Genomic DNA, 14,155 nt, shown 5'->3' on the forward strand with positions numbered 1-14,155 from the left:
CAATAGTCTGTCTCCATCAACAGTCTAGCGGCACAATATTTCACTAGGTGGGGTCTCCAGACTGGGCCCGAATATAGTTCCATACAGAGCACATTGCAAGAATCAAGCCTTGAGGTTATTGTTGTTCTGTAGTGAAGACAAAGTATCAGCACCTTCTTCCAAGCCTACTGCAAAGGATGGGAGCCCAGCCTGTCAGGAATACAGCCATGGCTTGACAGCTTTTCAGACTTTCCCATGCTTTTGCTTCCATGAAGGTGGTTCTTTCCTTCCACCAGAACTTTCACCTAAGGTGATGCTTCATTCTTGTTTGAAAAGGAGTGGGCTGCCTGAACAGTGTGCCCAAAATCAGTTTATTGGCCTTCATCGAGTCCACTGCTGCGTTAAGACACTGATCCAGAGCTTGCACAAAATATTTTGATTCAACTCTTATGTTATGGAGAAGCAGAGCTGGGTATCAGTACAGTCGTACCTTGCTTCTCGAACGTAATCTGTTCTGGAAGTCCGTTCAAAAACCGAGATGCAGCTTGCGATTGGCTGGAGGAGCTTCCTGCTTTCAAGTGGAAGCCGCGTCGGACGTTCGAAAACCGGAACACTTACTTCTGGGTTTTCGGTGTTCAGGAGCCAAAACGTATGAGTAGCAAGGAGTTTGAGAACCAAGGTATGACTGTATACTTATGGTACCATGCTCCAAAATTCCTACTGACCACTCCGAATGTCTTCATATAGATATTGAACAACATTGGGGTCAGTATAGTGCACGATGGAACCCAATAGCACAGGTGCCAAGGAGTTGAAGAACATTCCTCCAATGTTACTTTCTGCACAACTAGGTAGGAACAGAACTACTGTACCACAGTGCCTCTGAGACGCTTCCCACACATTTGATCCAGGAGGATACCAAGGCCAATGGTATCAAAAGTTGCTGAGACACTGAGTAAGAGTAGCAGTTTTGCATTCTCCACATCTCTCTCCCGATGCAGCACATCAAAGGCTGATTAAGTAGCAAAACCATTGAAGTGGATCCAGATAATTAGGGTCATTGAGGAGCACTTACAACTGCAATTGTATCAGTACTGTGATTTGCATTATTACGGTGCTGTTCAGAACACACAGTCCTTTGATTGCCAATGGGTCCCCCCCAAGGTTTCTTCTGTTCTATATGGGCTTCATTAGTCCCCAGTGAAGCATACATGAAGAGTTCATTTACTTCAGCCATATCTTTTGGTGGGAAGGAGACATTGGTGGATCCAACTTTCAGCTGCTATAACCTCCTTTTTCTTGATTTCTCATCTGGTCCCCTGCTCAGCTGGTCCCCTGTAGAAAACAGATGTAGTATTGAATCCTGAAGAGAGCTCTTATAGGAATTCTTAAATTTTCTCCTTCCACCAATTCATTAAAAAATGTTCTGGTTACTGATATAATAGGCTTAGACATGAGATGGACACCAGCACTAGAGACAGGACAATTTTTCAGCTAAGATTGTTGGTTTTATAAAGGGATACTATGTGTAAGAATGTGGTTCCTTTAAGAGCAGGGCTGCAAGAAAGGAGTGAAGAAGTATCACCAGAACAGAGAACAGCAACAGCAGCAATAATAATTTTATTAATTATATGCCACCCAACTGACTTGGTTTCCCCAGCCACTCTGGGCAGCTCCCAACAGAATATTAAAAGCAAAATAAAAGATCAAACATTAAAAACTTCCCTAAACAGGCCTGCCTTCAGATGTCTTCTAAAAATCAGTTGTTTATCTCCTTGAAATCTGACAGGAGGATGTTCCACAGGGTGGCTGCAATTACCAGGAAGGCCCTCTGCCTGGTTCTCTGTAACCTCACTTATCACAGTGAGGGAACCACCAGAAGGCCCTAGGAGCTGGATCTCAGTGTCTGGGCTGAATGATATGAGTGGCGAGGCTTCAGGTATAAAGGGCAAAGTCATTTAGGGATTTAAAGGTCAGCACCAACACTTTGAATTGTACTTGGAACTGTACTGGGAGCCAATGTAGATCCTTTAAGACTTGTGTTATATGGTTCTGGCAGCTGCTCCCAGTAACCAGTTTGGCAGTGTGGCCAACAGTATCATATGTCGCTGAGAGATCCAGCAGGACCAGAAAACAGCTTTTGGAAGAAGCTGCTGTGGTCTATAGCAATTCAATCACACTCAACATGCTCTTTGTCCAGTTGGAGGGGGGGAACCTCCCCATGAGCGGTCCAGAGGGTGGCAACACGAGAAAGGGCTTCCCATTTGTGGAATGCTCCCCATTTGCAAAATTCTCTCCCCAAGGAGGTTTGGCTGGTGCCTTCATTATAACCTTTAGGTGCCAGACAAAAATGTTACCTTCCAACCAGGCCTTTGGTTGACTGACATACAATGCCCTATTAATGTGTTGTGGGAGGTGGGATTTTTGCTTTGTTTCTGTTCTTGTTTTTTATTACGTCTTTTGCGTTGTTTTCATATTGTAATTTATAAATATATGTATATTTATAATTTCATGAATAAAGAAATCATGGCTAGTAACCCTTGATAGACCTCTCCTCCATGAATCGTCTAATCCTTTTTTAAAGCAAGTTAGTAGCCATGAATGCCTCTTGGGGAAGCGAGTTTGACTATGTGCTTCATGAAGTTCTTTCTTTTATCTGTCTGAAATCTTCCAACATTCAGCTTCCTTGCATGCCCACAAGTTCTAGTGTTATGAGAGAGGGGGGGGGGGAATCTCTATCCACTTTCTCCCTGCCATGTCTACATACCGTATTTTTCGCTCTATAAGACACACTTTTCCTCTCCTAAAAAGTAAGGGGAAATGTGCGTGCGTCTTATGGAGTGAATGGAGGCGGGAGGCTCTGCTCAGCGCTCCCTTTAAAGAGCCACGTGGAGCATGTGTGTGGCTTTTGGGGGCCCTTCTCCCTCCTTGGGGAAAAGCCCCCAAGAGCCGCGCACACACTCCGCACACTCTTTAAAGGGAGCACGGCTCTTGGGGGAGCCTTAGCTGTGTGCAGCCTCTCCAGGGCAGGGGATGAAGGTTCCCCTTGCCCGGGAGAGGCTGCACATGGCTATCCCATAAGCCATGGCTTCTTGCTTAGCTGCGCGTAGCTTATCCCAGGCAAGGGGAGCCTTCATCCCGCTGCCTGGGCGAGACTGTGCACGGCTATCCCACAAGCCAGGACAGCAAGTGGAATCACTGCGCAGTGATTCCGCTTGCTGTCCAGGCTTCTGGGATTCAGAATTTTTCTTCTTCTTGTTTTCCTCTTCCGAAAACTAGGTGCGACTTATGGTCTGGTGCATCTTATAGTGCAAAAATAGACTAAATAAACTTCTGTCATGTTGCCTATCTTACTTAACTTCCCTGTAAACTAAGTCTGAAATGCTGCAACCTTTCCTCCGAAGTGAGCTGCTCCACCCCTTTGATCCCTTCTCATATGAAATGCCATTTATATTTACACACACAATATATTTGCAGGATTCACCCAAGCTTCACAATGCTTTGGCAAATGTAGACCAGCGTGTCTGCATGGTGAAACGATCACTTCAAGAACTTCATGCCATTCTGATGAGCTGGTCTACTGTTGTGATACAGACAGGTAAAATATCTTCAAGAATTACTTCTTGTGGCCAGATCAGCCATGGTCGAGTGCAGGGGTCACCAACACTGTTTGGGTCATTTGGTATATTTGGAAGTCTGAGAAAGTGCCGTAAGTGCCAACCAGAAAATGCCTGCCAAGTGGGTTTTGAAAGTGGGTTGACCATTTCCCCCTTGGGTTTAGTAACAATAGAAAGATCCTTACATTTAGAGAGAGTTCATTTAGACTACCACACTGTAGGTGAAAAGCTCATTAGCTCTATGTATGAAGTTACAACATTGGTGTTACTGTTGAAGAACAGCTGTTTTATGGGATAAAGGCAAACACCATAGTGGAATGCTGGCACACATCTCTGAACTTTTGAGACTTCTCTCACCAAGGTATAACCTGTAGGACGGGTGGACATTTGTCTGTGGCTGATCAGAGTTGAAGGTCAGTAATACATGGAAGGCTGAGGATTCAATAGTTCAGAATGCCTCGACCAGTACTTTTTTTAAAAGGATCAATATGACACTGTGAGGTCTGTGAATCGTGTTCTCTTCTGTTTTGCAGGGATAACCCACAGAAACAGATTGCAGATGATATACCAGAGAATCCGTATATATCACCAAAGCTTTGGTAAAAGATGGCTTCCTTTTTCTGATGTGCATAACATTTGGTTCAATAGTTTAGCCAAGACTTTGTTGCACCTCAAGCATTTTCTGCAGGGGAAATCTCCCCTTTTTGCCAGTGCTTTGACTTCCTGCAGTGTCTCTAGAGCTTGCAGCAGAAAGTCGATGACACTGTGAGGCCTGTGAGTCTCATTCTGTTCTCTTCTGTTTTTCAGGGACGACCTACAGAAAGATATCCCAGATGATATCCCAGAGAATCCTTATATCTCAGCAGACCTTTGGTAAAAGATGCCTTCCGTTTCCTAACCAATCTGATGTGCCTAACATTCAGGATATTAGCCAGGCCTTTGCTGTACCTCAACAACTTTCTGTAAAGGAAATCTCCAGTTTCTTCCAATGCTTTGACCTCCCGGTTTTAATAATAAAAAACCAAAACTGTTGTGCCAATGACTTACTGTGTCATTTTTGATAAATGCAAATAGGAAGGAAGAGGTGGTTTCTGTCTTTTGTTGCTCTCTGGCAGGGTTGGGGAAAACCACCAAATTGCCTTGTGTGCCCGGGATTTATTCCCTTCACTGCGAACAACTGTATTTTCCCCATTTTTCCTGAGCAACTGGAAACAAGGAAACAACAGCAAGAATATTAAAGAACACAACAAATAGATTGTGTATGTATGAATAGATACATAATCTGTCCCGTGCTTTCCACCTGGTGTGAACCAGGCAATTCCTTGCAGGAACAACTGCCGTGAAATCGAGGTAGTAGCAAGGAGGGTGGGGGAAGGAAATTTACTCATGATCACCAAAATCCCAACTCTCCTATTTTAGGAGCCCAGGACACACCAATAGCCCAGGACACATCAAGAGAGACATATTAAGGAAAAGCAGGACATTCTGGTATCAAATAAGAAATTGGGACAGCTTCTGAAAAGCTGCTACTGTCCCTGGAAAATAGGGACACTTGGAGGGTCTACAACATTTGTGGGAAGGAGGCTGGGCCCCCTCAGTGTTGAGGGGTGGAGGAGGCCAAGCATGGAACCGAGCATGGCTCAACTTCAGTGACCGGCTCCTCCAGAGCCCTTGACCTCCTCCTACCAGACAGTGTGATATCTCATGCATAAGTTGCACGCCGAGCCCCCTCAATCTTGGGGGCAACTTGGTGCCTCTCATGTGGGCCTGTATAGGCCATCAGCCCTCCTAGTTTTGGTCATATTATTCCACTCAACCAATTTTACAACCCACTGAATTCTGAAGATTTCATCAGGTTAATGCACTGTTCAGTATTTCCTTGCTTTGGTACAGTGTGTCTTCTTGAGCGGTTGCAGTCATGGACCACAATACCCAAAGCAGGAAATAATATATAGACAGAAACTTTCAAAACAATAAGGGCTATAGAATCACATGAGTGTGTATCATGCTTAATGACATGAATTTTACTTTCTGTTCTTTGAATATTATGGCTTTCTGAAGAATAATGTGCAATATATACGGTGGTTAACTTTTGGGGTTCTTCTTGGTGAATAGATTTTGTCATCACGTGTATCATGCCAGGCTTACGTGTCAGTATATCACGAATCCCTATAAATTGTTGGGCATTCAGAAGGCACAGAACTCTCACCAGAGCATTCTGCCTCAAGATTCTTGCTGCTCAACTTGAGACCTGAGTCAAGCTTCAACAATGCAATTGCGCAGGATCTTCATGGTTGCCCTTCTGTTTTCTGGGATGATCATGTTTTCTGCAGGTAAAACATACACTGAAATTAAAAACATTCGGACATAAATGACAAAACAAAAAATGGGGTTGGAAGTCATGCAGTTCCACCGGGTCCCCTCCATGAGGTTAGGTGCCTGAGGTAGGTGCCTCCTATGCCATTGGAGAAGCGAGCAGAAATGGATGAGGAAGTTTCTGGTTTCCAGAGAGATCTCATGGGAGCCCCTTGAGATCTCAGTGACATGTTGAAGCCGCAGCTGTGCAACCCTGGTAAGCTAGGCTTTGGTGGGTGTGCATAGCATGGGATGCCATCTTCCCTTTTTGCCTTTTTGTGTTGAAATAGGATGGGCTGTCCCTGTACATAGACATATATTATAAATATAGGTAAAAATGTAAGGGTAAAAGGACCCCTGACCTATAGGTCCAGTCATGGCCGACTCTGGAGTTGCGGTGCTCATCTTGCTTTATTGTCCAAGGGAGCCAGCGTACAGCTTCCGGATCATGTGGCCAGCATGACTAAGATGATATTCATAAGTATATCATATACAGTTAGTGCATGCATGCTGACTCTGAATTTGCTTACATGCAAATTTATTGAAATTCAATCAATTCTTCTTTGAAAAGTCACACAGTGAATTGTATTTCTTCAGTTAGGTGACAATCATAATTAAAATAAATATGGAAAATGAGGAAAAAACTTTAATAATAATAATAATAATAATAATAATAATAATAATAATAAATTTTATTTATACCCCGCCCAGCCCCAGCCCCTGGCTCAGGGTGGCTAACACCCAATATAAAAACAATTGATCGAAGTACAACTTAAAAACAAGATTAAAATACAACATTAAAATATTAAAACATTAAAATGCAGCCTAATTTCAGTTGAAACTCATATCAAAAACTTATTTGGGGATGAAAACGCCAAGTCTTCACCAAGGCTCACTATCCAGACTGGTCCTATATGGGCCTGAAAAAAGCCAGAAAAGACTCCAAATACAAATTCCATCACAGAAGGAGAAAGGAAAAAAGAAAGAAGGGGAGGGAATCAAACTGATTCCAAGCCAAAGGCCAGGCGGAACAACTCTGTTTTAGAGGCCCTGGGGAAAGAAATCAGGACCTGCAGGGCCCTGGTCTCATGAGACAGAGCGTTCCATCAGGCCGGAGCCAGTGTTGAAAAGGCCCTGGCTCTGGTTGAGGTTAATCTGACTTCCCTAGGGCCCGGGACCTCTAGGGTGTTGCTATTTATGAACCTTAAGGTCCTCTATGGGGCATACTGGGAGAATAGTCACATAAGAATAGTGCACCAGGCAGTAGGGTCCGATTTGGTGACAGCCCAATTTAAAATAAATGTGGAAAATCAGGAAAACCAGGAAAACAATTTACGGCATTAAATCTGTATGCTATCTCACTCTGTTCATTTTCTCTCTTTTAGTCACCCTACTCTCTTTGTTGACCAGTCTGCCTGGCGACAAATCTATCTGTCTAAATTTATTGCCATTTCTCCCTCTTATAGGATCGAATGGAAAGGCTTGTAAACAAATGGGAGGCACTTGCATTGCTAAGAATGCAAAGTGCAAAAAATCCATCAGCAAAGCCGACTGTAGCAATGGTCAACAGTGCTGCGAGAAACAATGATGTGCAGGGCATGTTTCTTAACCTCAACTACCTGAAAAAAGAGATGGATCTTCAGTCGGGGAAGCCAAAGAAGCTTATTTCTGCTGAACACAGATAAAGCAGTGTATTCCACTCATTAAAAACATGTCAGAAATACAGGTGTGAAACTCATTTTTAAAATAGGTTTTGCAAGATATGATTCCATCCCAATTACATTTTAGAATGTTCTTGATGTTTCCTGCTCAGCTTTGAGCTTTCTCTAAATCCAAGTGACAATTGTTGTGGTTAAGAAGCTTCCAACTGCATTTTGGATTAGCTGTCTTAGCAAAATAGTTTTCAAAGGGACTACTGTAGTCCAGTTTGGAGACTCTGAGAGTGTGATTGATCATGGCCAGTGTTTTGATCCAGACAAGACCATGGCTCAAAGATTATCCCCATGCACCTGATGTCACTTATATCCCCAGTGACACAGCTGGATCCAAGAGGCCCCTTGAGCTGGTCTGAGAGGTTCAACCATATCCAGAGATGAACTCCATGACCTTGGCTAGATGAGTACTGAGACAGGGGCAAAAAAGGATCAAAGACTCCTGAGCACCAGAACTGCATGCAGCTCATGGTCCTTCCATGCACACAAAACCACTCCTGTTTACCAAACCAGCCAAATAGATGGCATTTATTCCACCAGTATCACTTAGGAGTCTGAATTCCTGGTCAATTTCCTGCAAAGCACCCAGATCCAGTAGATCCATCCTATCTTCTCCACTCCCGCTGCTCGATATCTCCATCTTCACCAGACTGAGTTCCAATTTAGACCCCTTTCCAGTTCATTCACAATTCAAGGCACCAATTTAGCACATTCAATGTTTCTCCTCAGGTGCAATGAGCATTGTCAGGTTATGGGCAACCTTCATCAGAGGCTTCTTGTTGAGAAGGCCAGGTGATGTCCTGTCCAGACTGGACATCTACACATACTGCATCCATGTTGTGGAAGACATGAACCTTTTAAATCCTTGAAATAATTGGAAAATATATCACAGCATGCTTCCAGGGCTTCACATGGTCAGGAACCCCCAACAATAGCAGTTGTCACCATTGGGACCTTGGCCAGTTTTGGCAAGGCACAAGAGCTTTTTCCTTTCCTGCTGGAGATCACTGAACTTGACTATATTCCCTAACCTCCATTGCAGCAAAATATTCCCACTGGTTGTACTTATGGCTTCTTGGAAAGTTCCTTCACCTTAAAAATAAACAAAAACCTTTTGTGTTGCCTCCCTCTTGTTGCAATGCAGATCTGCTCTCTCACTAGTACCATTAACTACTTGTGAGTCGGGTTGAAAAAAGAATCCAGAAAGTTTATTTACTGCAGTAAAGTGTTTCAGTGGGATTGATTCACAAAGGCTGGAACCCCACCCCAGAGCAGGTGTGTGTGTGTGTTACTTACAGGTATATTCCACAAAGCATTAAGATTTCCTTCAATCATGTGCATCATCACCTCATTCCAGGAAGTGTACAAGATGTCGTTAGCAAGAATTTATTTAGTTACATTTCATTTTTGTGCCCCTGCGCTTCTAGAATCATAGAATCATAGAGTTGGAATAGACCACAAGGGCCATCGAGTCCAACAGCAGGAAACACCATCAGAGCATAAGCATATTCGTATTCAGGTCGTATTCATTAGCTGACATCACTCAACATTTACTGTGCATAAGCATAACCTTCACATGGATACATTTTGTAGCAAAAGCTCTTGTGGTTTGTAATGTGTATGCTGTGAACCTGCGTGTGTAGCTGTGTGTATGGCTATTGTGTTTTTGTGATAAGCGTTTTAGCTCCTCTCTTCCCATGGTGGGGGCTCCATGGAAAGTGAAATGCTTTCTCATCAATTTCTTAAAGCGATAGGCTACTATAAGTTCCTTTTGACAGTCACACGCAGGGGTCCACATTATCACAATTTGGGGGGCTTGCCCCTCCACATCCCCCCATTTCAAGCTACAGTTGTTGAGGGTGTGGCTTCCTCCCACAACACTCAACTTGACAATCCTGGGCCATTAGATGATACAGCAGAAACAATTGCCTCGTTAGCCACCCTATTTTCGCCCAAAGCGGTGTAAATGCTATTGCCCTATTTGGATTGGGGCTGCAGACTCAGGGGTTCCTTTGGTGCAGTTTTAACCTTAAGTCAGAATCTGGGTCCTCAGCACATGTCCATGTGCCTTCAGACCTTCTTATGCGAAAATGGTGAATCCTGGAGGAACCCCTGAAACTTTCAACAGGATGATAAATGGACTTCTCCAGCGTGGTGCCAGTGGTTTGTCCTTGAACTCCTTCACCCCAATCCTCGTCACCTGGCTGGGACTGGTGTGTTGTTTTGAAGAGTCCTATATGGGGCACAATCCAGGACCCACTTGTGGAGAGAAGACAAAACAGGAGAGAGAGAAATACTGCACTTGTTTTCGCAATGCATTTTCCCCTCTACCAACCCACTGTCGGTTGTACAGTATGGACCACCAATGTACATATTATAAATACCTTTAACATCAGTTGTGAGTAGTAGATAGGTAGCCGTGTTGGTCTGCCATAGTCAAAATAAAAAAAAATTCCTTCCAGTAGCACCTTAAAGACCAACTAAGTTAGTTCTTGGTATGAGCTTTCGTGTGCATGCACACTTCTTCAGATATCTGAAGAAGTGTGCATGCACACGAAAGCTCATACCAAGAACTAACTTAGTTGGTCTTTAAGGTGCTACTGGAAGGAATTTTTTTTTATCAGTTGTGAGTGAGGGAGGGGCATCCTAGCTTCATGCAGGGGAGACTGGGGTGTGTGAGTGAGGGGGGGTGAGTCCTAGCTTTATGCAGGGGAGGCTGGGGGCAAAGGGGAGGCTGGCCTGTTGAACGCCCAGGGTGGCATTGAGCTGCTCCTCCCGGTGCCACGTGCGGGCAAAACGGGGTGGCCTAGCTGGCACTCTCCCACGTGCTCTGCTTTCGGGGGCAGCAGAGGCTTTTTGGAGGGGGATTGGGGCCCGAAGGGGGTGCGCAGGACAGGCAGCGGCCTTGGCAGGCTTTGCCAGCAGCCCAGAAAGTCAGCCTATGTGAATAAAATGAGACTAGGCAGAGTAGATTCGCCCTTGCCTTGCTTTTTCCCTGCCCCCAACCCCGCTGGCCAAACAGCTGTGGGCAGGGGGCAGGGCGAAGGCAAGTCAAGTCCTAATCTACTCAGCTTAGTCTCATTTTATTCACATAGGCTGACTTTCCAGGACCTGGGAAGCCCAGTGGAGGGTAGGGCAGTAGGGAGGTTCATAAAAAAACTTTTGTTTGAAAATGCCTGCTCCTGAGGTCTTACCTTACTAAACTAAGGATTATATAGCTATATCTGAAATTTCATGCATATCAGTTAATATCTTGACCCTGCTCCACTGAAATGAAATTTCAGCCTAAACGACATAGGAAAACAGCCAAGTAAGCAGCTATTTTCATGGAGGAGGTATGAAATGGAGGTATGCCATGAAATAGAGGTAGTGGCCAGGAGGGTGGGGGAAGGAAATTTGCTCCTGATCACAAAAATCGCAACTCTCCTATTTTAGGAGCCCAGGACACATCAATAGCCCAGGACACATCAAGAGAGACATTTTAAGGAAAAGCATGACATTCTGGTATCAAATTGGGACAGCTTCTGAAAATCTGGGACTGTCCCTGGAAAACAGGGGCACTTGGAGGGTCTACAATATTTGTGGGAAGGAGGTTGTGCCTCCTCAATGTTGAGGGGTGGAGGACGCCAAGCACGGAGCCAAGCATGGCTCAACTTCAGTGACCGGTTCCTCCAGAGCCCTTGACCTCCTACCACACAGTGTGATGTCTCATGCACAAGTTGCACGCCGGGCCCCCTCAATCTTGGGGGCAACTTGGTGCCTCTGATGTGGGCCTGTATAGGCCATCAGCCCTCCTAGTTTCGGTCATATTATTCCACTCAACCAATTTTACAACCCACTGAATTCTGAAGATTTCATCAGGTTAATGCACTGTTCAGTATTTCCTTGCTTTGGTACAGTATGTCTTGAGTGGTTGCAGTCATGGACCACAATATCCAAAGCAGGAAATAATATATATAGAGAAACTTTCAAAACAATAAGTGCTATAGAACCACATGAGTGCATACAATGCTTAATGATACGAATTTTACTTTCTGTTCTTTGAATATTATGGCTTTCTGAAGAATAATGTGAAATATATACGGTGATTAACTTTTGGGGTTCTTCTTGGTGAATAGATTTTGTCATCACGTGTATCATGCCAGTTCATCCATGCAGAGGGCTTACGTGTCAGTATATCACAAATCCCTATAAATAGTTGGGTATTGAGAAGGCACAGAACTCTCACCAGAGCATTCTGCCTCAAGATTCTGCTCTTGCTGCTCAACTTGAGATCTGAGTCAAGCTTCAACAATGCAATTGCACTGGCTCTTCATGGTTGCCCTTCTGTTTTCTGGGATGATCATGTTTTCTGCAGGTAAAACATACATTGAAATTTAAAAAATTCAGACATAAATAACAAAAAAAGAGGGGTTGCAAGTCATGCAGTACCACTGGGTCCTCTACATGAGGCAGACTGAGGGAGGTGCCTCCTATGCCACTGGAGAAGCGAGCAGAAATGGATGAGGTCGTTTCTGGTTTCCAGAGAGATCTCATGGGAGCCCCTTGAGATCCAAGTGGCATATGGAAGCCACAGCTGAGCAACCCTGGCAAGCTTGGCTTTGGTGGTGGCACACAGTATGGGATGCCATCTTCCTTTTTTGCCTTTTTGTGTTCAAATAGGATGGGCTGTCCCTGTCCATAGACATATATTATTAATATATGTTCATTAGTTTAAAAGCTAACCTGAATTTCTAGGACTGCTATTATGCAATGGTTATATTGAACCTGGGACACTGAACCTTGGAGAGAGAAGTCCTCAATGCTCTGGCACTGAGCTATGGCACTTCTCTGTAATGGGTGCTAAATTGAACAGCTCAGGGTCATTCTTCTTTTTGCCCTTTTGCCTGATCACAGTTCATAAGAGAATTGATAAATTGTTCTTCTCCACCAGCTCCTCCACTTGCTTGCTATTTCACATTCTTCAACCTCAAGGAGTGTCCCCACACCCATTTTTCAACCCAGACACTGAGGTCCAGCTCCAAGGGCCTTCTGGTGGTTCCCTCACTGCAAGAAGTGAGGTTGCAGGGAACCAGGCAGAGGGCCTTCTCAGTAGTGTAGCCCGCCCTGTGGAACACCCCCCCTTCTATCTACTTTTAGAAGACATCTGAAGGCAGTCCTGTTTAGTGAAGTTTTTAATGTTTGATGTTTTGTTGTGTTTTTAATATGGGGAAACCCAGAAAGATGTGCGGTGTATAAATTTATTATTGTTGTTGTTGTTTTTATTATTATTATTATCATTATTATTAAACATTCTTAAATTTCAAGAAACAACATTTATAATATACACATATTATAAATATCTTTAACACCATTTCAAAAAGCATTCCAATATTCAACATTGAATGGGGTGATAAATGGACCTCCCCAGCACTGTGCCAGTGATTTGTCCTTCAACTCCTTCAAGCCAAAGCTTGTCACCTGGCTGGGACTGGTGCGCTGGTTTCAAGAAGCCTATATGGGGCACAATCCAAAACCCCTTGTGGAGAGAAGACAAACAGATTGCACTTGTTTTCGTAATGCATTTTCCACCTCTACCAACCCACTGTCGGCAGTATGGGCCGCCAATGTACATATTATAAATACCTGTAACATCAGTTTAAAGGTTATTTCTGTTTAGGGAAGCTTTTAATGTTTAATAGGTTATTGTATTTTAGTGTTTTGTTGGAGTGGCTGGGGGGAGCCAGCCAGATGGGCAGGGTATAAATAAATAAATTATTATTATTATTATTATTATTATTATTATTGTTATTATTATTATTATTATTATTATTATTATTATTATTATTATTCCAAATATCTAGGACTGCTATTGTGCAATGGTTATACTGAACCTGGGGTGTTGAAGCTTGAAGAGAGAAGTTTGTTCTTTAGAAATCCGGACCTCAGTGCTCTGGCACTGATCTATGGCTCTTCTCTGTAATGTGTGCTAAACTTAGGGGCTCTGGGTAATTCCTCTTTTTGTCCTTTGCCTGATCACAGTTCTTAAGAGAATTGATGAGTTTTTCTACTCCACCACCTTCTCCACTTGCTTGTCTTTCACAGTCTTATTACATAACATTCTTAAATCTCAAGAAACAACATGTTGTAATAACACCATATAGGTAAATAGAACCACGTTTTTCCCCTTGAGGATGTTTCCTCTAAGACAATATTCGTAAGTATATCATATACAGTTAGTGGATGCATGCTGACTCTGAATTTGCTTACAAGGAAATTCATTGACATTCAAGCAATTATTATTCTAAAAGTCACACAGGGAATTGTATTTCTTCAATTAGGTGAGAATTCTAATTAAAATAAATATGGAAAATAAGGAAAATACTCCCGTCAACTAAGAATAGGCAACCGCAGTGCACCAGGCAGCAGGGTCCGATTTGGTGACAGCCCAATTTAAAATAAATGTGGGAAACCAGGAAAACAATTTACAGCATTAAATCTCTATGCTATCTC

The sequence above is a fragment of the Podarcis bocagei genome (assembly GCF_964188305.1).
Source record: "Podarcis bocagei genome assembly, chromosome: 3".
In the NCBI taxonomy this organism is placed as follows: domain Eukaryota; kingdom Metazoa; phylum Chordata; class Lepidosauria; order Squamata; family Lacertidae; genus Podarcis; species Podarcis bocagei.